Below are 8268 nucleotides of genomic sequence, written 5' to 3'. Positions count from 1 at the left end.
AGGGGTGGGATTAAATAAGCTTATGCTTCTTCCTGCTCCTTTTTGAACATGAACTTTATTTGGAGTTGTGGTTGCTCGTTTTCCTTTTGTTTTGCTTTGTTCATTTGTCTCTTTTAATTCTATTTTGTTGTACTTTTTCAACATGTTCAAAATAAAGATTCAATCAAATCAAATCAAATCAAGGTTGGTGTGTTGAATCAAAAAGCTTGTCTCCTTTAAACTTGTTACCATAAAAAGACTTAAAGAATTCCTTTTCCATAAAGTGAGTGACTGTCAGTGTTAGGATGCCTGGGTCGTTGACCCAGAGTTTTGAGTTTATTATATTATTTATCATTTCTAGTCTTTGGTTTCTTTGTTAGAGTTCTGTCTTATGGTTTATGTCTCTGTGTAATCCTTAGTTGCTATATCCCCGTGTCCAGTCAGTGTCTGTGTCTGCCCTGGTTCCACGTCTCTGTTCCCTCTGTTGCAGTGCCTGCCTGTGAGTCGGTCTGTAAGCACAGTCTGTGTTATGTTTCCTGATTTACTTTGAAAGTCCATGTCTCATGTAAACGCGTCTGGTTAACGCGTCCTTTGTCTCGTTAGGCCTGATTTGCCCCAGCTGTGTTTCCCTCCTGTTGCCCATTCCCTGATTGCACCCTCTATGTATTTAAGCCCTGTGTTTCAGTTTGTTGGTGTTGTGATCTACCCTTATGCCATGCTGTGTGGTTGGTCAGGCTGCCTGTGTAAGTTTATTTTGATATATCCAGTTATGTTACATTTGAGTTCAAGTTTTGCCTCTGAGTGTCTGCACCGTGGGTCCTCCTACTACCACTCCTGCCTGCACACAGCCCTCACATAACAGTTAGTACCCATGTCCCCTTTCAGGACTTTTATGCAGTCAGTGCATGTGACTCAATAAAATTTGGTTAGGGCGAACTGACCGACTGTTTCTGCAATTCACACTGCTTGCTACTACTGATAGAGGAATTACTAAAAAAAATCCACTGACCTCTAGTCATGAATACATGCTGCATAGTCTGGCGGTGATAGCATTAAGAGCAAGACTGGCTCTACAATACGCTTGTACCAATTCAGGGTAGTATTTATTATTACATACATTATTCATTATCACCAATTTCTTCACAATAAAAATGCCTGTGTCTCCATCTTGTGTTTCACATAATTTGGGAAAAAATGTTTTAACCTTATATCTATGTCACTTGCAGTTCTTGTTACTCACTTGCTAAAAGATTCAATGTAATGGCACACAATATGAAAACACAGTCTTTTAAAAACAGTAAAGTCAAATTCTTCTACAAATGTATTTGCAACAGGCTGGTGCTTTTTTTTTTTAAAGAAAACAAACTCTTCTCTTTTAGGTATTTTCCATAAGCTGATGTGGCTATGTAGGTTTTTGAAAGAACAATAGATCTGTTACAGCCAAATGGCATTGTCAGGTTTATATTGTTGATTGTCATTTATGCTCAGAAATATTTAACCATATATGCTTAGAGGTGTATAATCGATCGTGTAGTGATAGGATGTGTGATCCTTAGGAGTCACAGGGCTTCGTGTGCATTCCAGAGTGCTCTGGCATTCACATCCACACCCTGGGAGCATGGGAGAGGTCGTACCTTGTTTTATTGTTTTATGGTAGGATAAACGTAGCTATGTCAGTTTTAGTCAAAGTGCCTTTTGTTTAGATGAACTGCTGGACTTCCAGGCCAGCAGGTTTAGGGAAGTTGTTTATGGGGTCACACTCTGACCCCCCCCACACACACACTTACACAACGCACAGGCAAGGTACTCTTTGTGTGTATGTAGATGTCATAAGTTAATGAACCTATGTATATTCATGTGACCTCAATAAAAGAGCAGTGTTACAGGGGAGTGGACGAGAGTGACTGGGGTCAAGCGAAGGAACGGCGCTTGTCGTGGTTCTCTCCCTCATGCATGAGTAACACGAAGAACTTTGCCTACTTGGTGTTCAATGCTTTTTGCTGTGTAACTGAATTGTCTTGAACGTTCCAGCGAATGGGTTTAAGCTACAAACCTATCAGGCATGGCTTCAATTTTTTTAGCATGACGATGATCCCAAACACACTGCCAGTGCAGTAAATGCATATTTAGCTTCTCGTGGGTTGGCCTCCCTTTACATCAACATTATTGAATCTTCGTGACAGACAAAGAAAGAAAAAGCAGCCAACATCCAAACAAGAGCTTTTAAATATACTAGTTATATGTAAAGACATTACAGAGTTCAGGCTAAATTGAAGAATAACGGTTGTGAAACCAAATACTGATTTTTGTATGAAACTTTAGTTTAAGTTATATGCTTTCTTTCCACATATGTTTGTATGTTTCACTGCATTGTTGCACTTATTTCCTGTTTTCCTAGCAAAATATGAAGAAATGAGGGATAACTAAAGGTATTCGGGATTAATAAAGTATTCTGATTCTGATTTCCACTGTTAAAGTATGTACTGTATGTTGCTCAATGTCAGTATAATTTGCAACAGCAAAAAGGCTTGTAGCAATTACAGGGAGATTTTGAATGTGCCAAGTGATGTCCACAGTGGGTCCAAGTCCACAAAGAGTTCAATCAAAACAGGTGGTAGAAATGATACAGAGTACCTGAAATCTTATGATGAAATTCAAGCCCTGACTTGAATCAGTATTTTCATCCAGCCGAAGGACAGCCCTGTCCTGCTGACAGTGAACTGACAAAGACATTATGGCTGTAGAAATATCTGCAGACACCCTACTTGTCACACTTGTTAGCTTTACCATACACAAAGCAGTGTCATTGAGGTTTGCATTTAGTATACAGTATAACAGCAACATCTGCTGAAATTTTGCTTTTACCCAGATTTACAGACTTGTCTCATCACCAGCTACATCACAGACAGTCACCATGACATAACTCACTGCTTAGTGAAGTCCTTGCTGCATTTTCTTCAAAATTTAGGGCTCATATGGTAGTGCTTCATCAGTCATCTGAAAAAGAATTTCCAATTTATTGTCCTTTTCTTAACCCTAAAACTCTATTGGTGGGTGATTTTCACCCAAGCAAATACATTTACATGATTTCTCTCTCCTGCAGCTGTTAGCGTGTCCAGGAGACTGTGCCTTCACCAGGGAAGTCTCAAATGTCCCACGAATGGGTGGACCAAAGACCAGCTTTCCAGTGAAGTAGGAATGTTTTTGTTCTTTGTCCTAATTTCTCTGTAATTTTGGAGCATTATTTTAGGGTCCCCACATGACACTTTTTTTTCATTTTGTTAAACATGGCACAGTTGAAAGTAAAAGAAGACCACTCTTATTTGTCATGTGTTGTCATATTTTGATATATTTTAATGACAAGTACCTTTTGTTGGTCATATTATATTGGGTAAAAATCACCCGGCATTAGTGATTGTGTTACTATTTATAGCGATAGTGTTCTAGGGTTAATGATGTTCTATTCAAAAAGATATGACACTACAGTACCCCATTAGCCCATAAACTCATCAAGAATGTGTTTACTGACATCACAGCAAAGCAGCACATTGACCTAAGCCAGTTCAGTAGTGTTAACACATTGGCAACAGAATATTTCCTTCTGTGTGCTATATTTAAGACGAGACAACATTGTTTAATCTTTCAACCTGATTCTCATAGCATTGTAAAGTTAAACAAATAGTTAATAGATTAATAGTGTGTGAATGTGTGTGTGAATGGGTGAATGACTGAATGTAGTGTAAAGCGCTTTGGGGTCCTTAGGGACTAAGTAAAGCGCTATACAAATACAGGCCATTTGCCATTTACCATCCAAATTGAACATTGGGGCTGGTAAACACTATTAGTACACTGTTTTTCTCTTATTCAGACTGAATTTCTTGCTCTGTGAAGGGACTGGTGCAGTGATATGTTAACTACAGTCTGGCAGAATAGCAATTACAGAAGATTTTGTGTAAACTTGTACCTGTAGAAGTGGATGAATTGCCCTGTTGGTAGATTTTAGTATCTAGATGATAATTTGTTTTTCCTTCTGCTTGCAACTAATTGAAGCAGCTTGTTGTTTTAAAACCACTGACCTTTCTCTTAATAAGCGCGCTGCGTGTGCTTGTGTGTGACCACTTGTGACCCAACCCAGAGTTGTTTGCATGTTGTTTACATGATAAACCTTTCTCGCTGAATTTGTTTAACAACTAAAATGTCAAGTAAGGCAAGATTTATACAAGGAAAAAAGGAGTAAAAAGAATTTGTATCGCCGCATCTGTGGCACTGTTGTTAATTCATTAATGCAAATGTTAATAAACAACTTGTAGAAGGTAGCTGTGACTTAGCAGTTGCAATTGAGAAACAATTTTGATGCTTTAAAAAGGGGAAGGAGACATTTTGAAAAATTTGGTTTACAGAACAGGGTGTGCAACAGAAAGAAGAGGTAAAAATATCTCTTAAGAGGGAAAGAAAACAAAGCAAGATAAAGCAAAATCATTTTCCTGTCTTTAGGCGAGGAGAGAGGAAGAGCAAGCAGCAGGAAAATGCTGAGAACAAATGAGAAGCAAGTAGTGAAAATCAGCAATGGGAGAGAAACAGCAGAGAAGGGCGCTGAGGAGTGTTTTGTCAATGAAAAACCAGAATTAAAGAAAAACAACAGACTAGACTACCATTGCAAGCAATACGCTGCACCAGCAAAGAAGTGGAGAGGAAACAGACTACACTGTGTGAAACATTTGTAATTTTAGTTTCTTCAGTTGGTAGCCTATAAAGTATAAAACATCATTTTGCAGTTATCTGATAATAAATAAAGACACAGGCTTTTATTTTGTTTGTATGCCTGTGTGTGTCCACTGATGTATCTATTACATTTTCTTGTTATACTTTTTGTTATATACTGTATACTCGTCAGGAACAAAAACAAAACCACTTACAGATGAAGTGCACAACAGTCATTATCCTGCTTCTGTAAAATATTCCACTGGGACACCTTGGGTCTTTTGTGGCAATTATTGTGATGGTCATACACTGTTGCAGACATAGCACCTCTTAACAACACACACTGACAGCAACAGTTTCCCTAAGCAGGATAATTATGCTAAAAATCAACAAAAGTGATCAGAGCTGGCTCTTTACACGTCACTGACCCTACAGCAGTAAGCAGGCCTCCACACTCCCCTGTTCCCTGTCCAATATAGCATCTGTGGTATGTGATAGAATAGTCCTGGCCCACAGAGGCCTTGTTTCACAACCTACATGACCTGAACACCCCTCGACCCCCTAGAGGTCCACGCTGCAATGAGTCAGAGCTCATTGCACCATGAGGGGAACCTACATAACATTGAAGAGATGATTTTAATGTTGTATATATGAATATCAAAGAGATCAGAGAAAGGCAGACAGAGGGCTGCTCTGCTGTGTTCTTTCATTAGGATTTGGGTATAATGTGCTTGACACGAGAGGCCAGATTTATTTGCGCATGTCACCAGCACAAACAAAACAAAGCACAGTTAGTATTTACAAAGAAAGTACAGTGACAAGACTCTGTGCAAGAGCAAGGAAATCAATTTTGCAACTGACCTGGTTTTATATGTATTTCCCAGAGTTCCATTCTCAAGGAGCAAAATATAGGAAGGAAAATATTTAAATCAAGTGCACAAACTGATGTTTTAAACACACACCTTGATCCAACACAGCTGATTTAAATCGCTAAATTACCTCCTCAACATGTCTTGAAGTTCTCCAGAGGCCTGTTAATGAACTAATCATTTGTTTCAGGTGTGTTGACCCAGGGTGAGATCTAAAACCTGCAGGACACCGGCCCTCGAGGCCTGGAGTTTGACACCCCTGTCATAAAGAGAAATATTTATTATTTAACTTTCACTAGCTACTTATTTTTTTCCTTTATATTGCTCATAAGTATTTAAGAAATGATTGCACAAAATACTAAAATTATGATTATAATTTTTATGATAACGTTATGATCTAAAGCCAAACTGTGCAGCTCAGTATTGCAATATTCATACTACTCATACTGCATTTATAGCTGTGTTCTACTTAGGGTATCATTTAGGTTTTATCCAATACCAGTACCAAACCGGTACTTTTGAAACGGTGCTGGTGCTTAAACGGTGCTCGAACCGGTGCTTATAGAATGGAGAACATAAAATTGGTCCAAAAACCTCTCATGTTCAGCTGTTTTTTTGTAAAAAGATAACAATGTTAGCCTTTTCTGCAGCTATGGGGGATTTATGGTATCACTCTTGGCTGGAAGCAGTGCTTAAACAATGGAAAAAACAAACTTTGTCCAAAAACCTCTCATGTTTAACTGTTTTCCACTTTTTCTTTGGTCATTTTAGCCTTTTTGGCCAGGGTGACGGGAGTATCTGCCATCAAACAAGAAGACAGCCGCATGTAACTACAACGGTGTTTGCTAGTTCACCTTACGTGCATTCATTTAATAACGTCGTTAGCCTACTCAACATAAATTACACACGAACAACATTAAGCTACTCATGCAGATAAGAATGGCTGCTGCTGCCATCATCATCCGTCATCATTTCTGCTACACTGGCAGGGCTAGTGGCCAGGACTCTCCTCTTCGGGTTTTTGGGGGATGTTGCTAACTCCGGGTCCGATAACAGGCAACCCACCCGGTGTGAGGTCTCGCAGCAAGCTATCAAATATGGCGCATTTCTCGGCTTTTAACAAAATGCTATACGTTGCTTGGTGTTTCATCAGATTCAAGGAGTTGCCTCCTTTGCACAGTATCACCTTAAAGCACTTGTTGCAGGCTGCTGAGTTTGCATCTTTTGCTGTGAAGTACAGCCAGACTTTGACCGCTTCGCCTTGGGCGTTTTTAATCTGTAGCTCTGCTCTAAAAGAACGTACGTGCCTGGGCCCGCCTACTATCCTTGCAAAGGTAAAATGATGGAATCCAAAGTGTATGACATCTCAGCAAAAAGAAAAGCACCGAAATAAAGCACCGAAATGTGCACTGCTTTTCTGTCTGGTTACTACCGTTTATGTCAGAACCGGTGCCGATACCGGTACCCATCCCTAGTTCTACTACTACCATCTACTTTATCAAAGATTCCATATTATGGATTGTAAAATTAAACTAGAACAAAGTGCTAGTCAGTAGGCCAGTTTTCATTACAATTAGGGTGGCTATATCCGAGCAGGTGTGCAGTATATTGCTGTATTAAGGGATTTGGCAGAAAAATACACTTTTCTCTGTACAGTACTGCCTCAAGTCCCTGTGCTGGAAATGATCCACCTACTTTGTGTCCTTGAGCAAGTACCTTAACTTCCAGAAACTGAGTTTTCCAACTCCCTGAGGTGCAGGGAAATAGAAAGCCATTTTCTCAGTGGTGTTCAATGGAGTCTTTTTATACTTGCAGAGAAGGTATGATTATGAGGAAATTATATTTTATTTTCTTGTTTTTTTCACATATAGTAAACCATCCTGAAGCTAAATTGTAGTCCCTGTGTTTTGACAGTTTTAAACAGTGAGATACAGTTTGTTTTTATAATTAGAAAGAAAGGAGTGTAGCATTGTGTAGGGAGTATGGATGTCTCCCTTTAATGTCTAGTGAGTGCATTGTAGGTTTTAGTGATTTAATGTCGTGGTTTGGAGAAGAAGTCCAGAAAATTAAAGACAAGCTTTCAACAGTGTCAGAGTCTTTAATCTTAGAAGTCAAGCAACACACCTGCTCTCTGTTTAACACACCAGCTTAAAAACGGAGGTTTATCAAGCATTTCAGTCATATATCCTAAACTGGAATAGTTTTGCCATCAAGTATTAGTAAGCATGACTCATCAATCCCTGATTCAACTCAGATTCTTTGAACATGAGCCTTTGTTTGTCCACGTGAAAGTGTGCTTAGCTTGAGGTTAACTCATGAAAAGGGGGTAAATGATGCAATGATGCTGTTGTTGTTATTGATCAAGCATTTGACCTTGAGGAACACAACTTTGTTGGTAACCTGCGTGTGACACAGAACAAATGCTGTATAGGAAGAGACTGACTCTAGAATGTAAGAGGTAAAGTCTTAAAGTGGCTTTTGTAATACCAGCGGGGGCGATTTAAAAAAAACAACAGTCAGTCCCTGGGTAAACCTAAGTTTCAGTGTAACTGCTACTCAGGCCCGGCCCTAACCAATCTGGCGCCCTAGGCAAGATTTTAGGTGGCGCCCCCCTACATCGGCAGTGTAGTGTATGTACTCACAAGAAACCGAATAGCTTTGTCTTTGACCTTTTTTTTTTACTTAAAGAAAGCAAATTCACAATCAGAATAATTAACAA

The sequence above is a fragment of the Pundamilia nyererei genome, unplaced genomic scaffold, assembly GCF_000239375.1.
Source record: "Pundamilia nyererei isolate P.nyererei 1_Seehausen unplaced genomic scaffold, PunNye1.0 scaffold00082, whole genome shotgun sequence".
NCBI classification, from domain to species: Eukaryota; Metazoa; Chordata; class Actinopteri; order Cichliformes; family Cichlidae; genus Pundamilia; species Pundamilia nyererei.
This window is presented reverse-complemented; position numbering follows the sequence as displayed.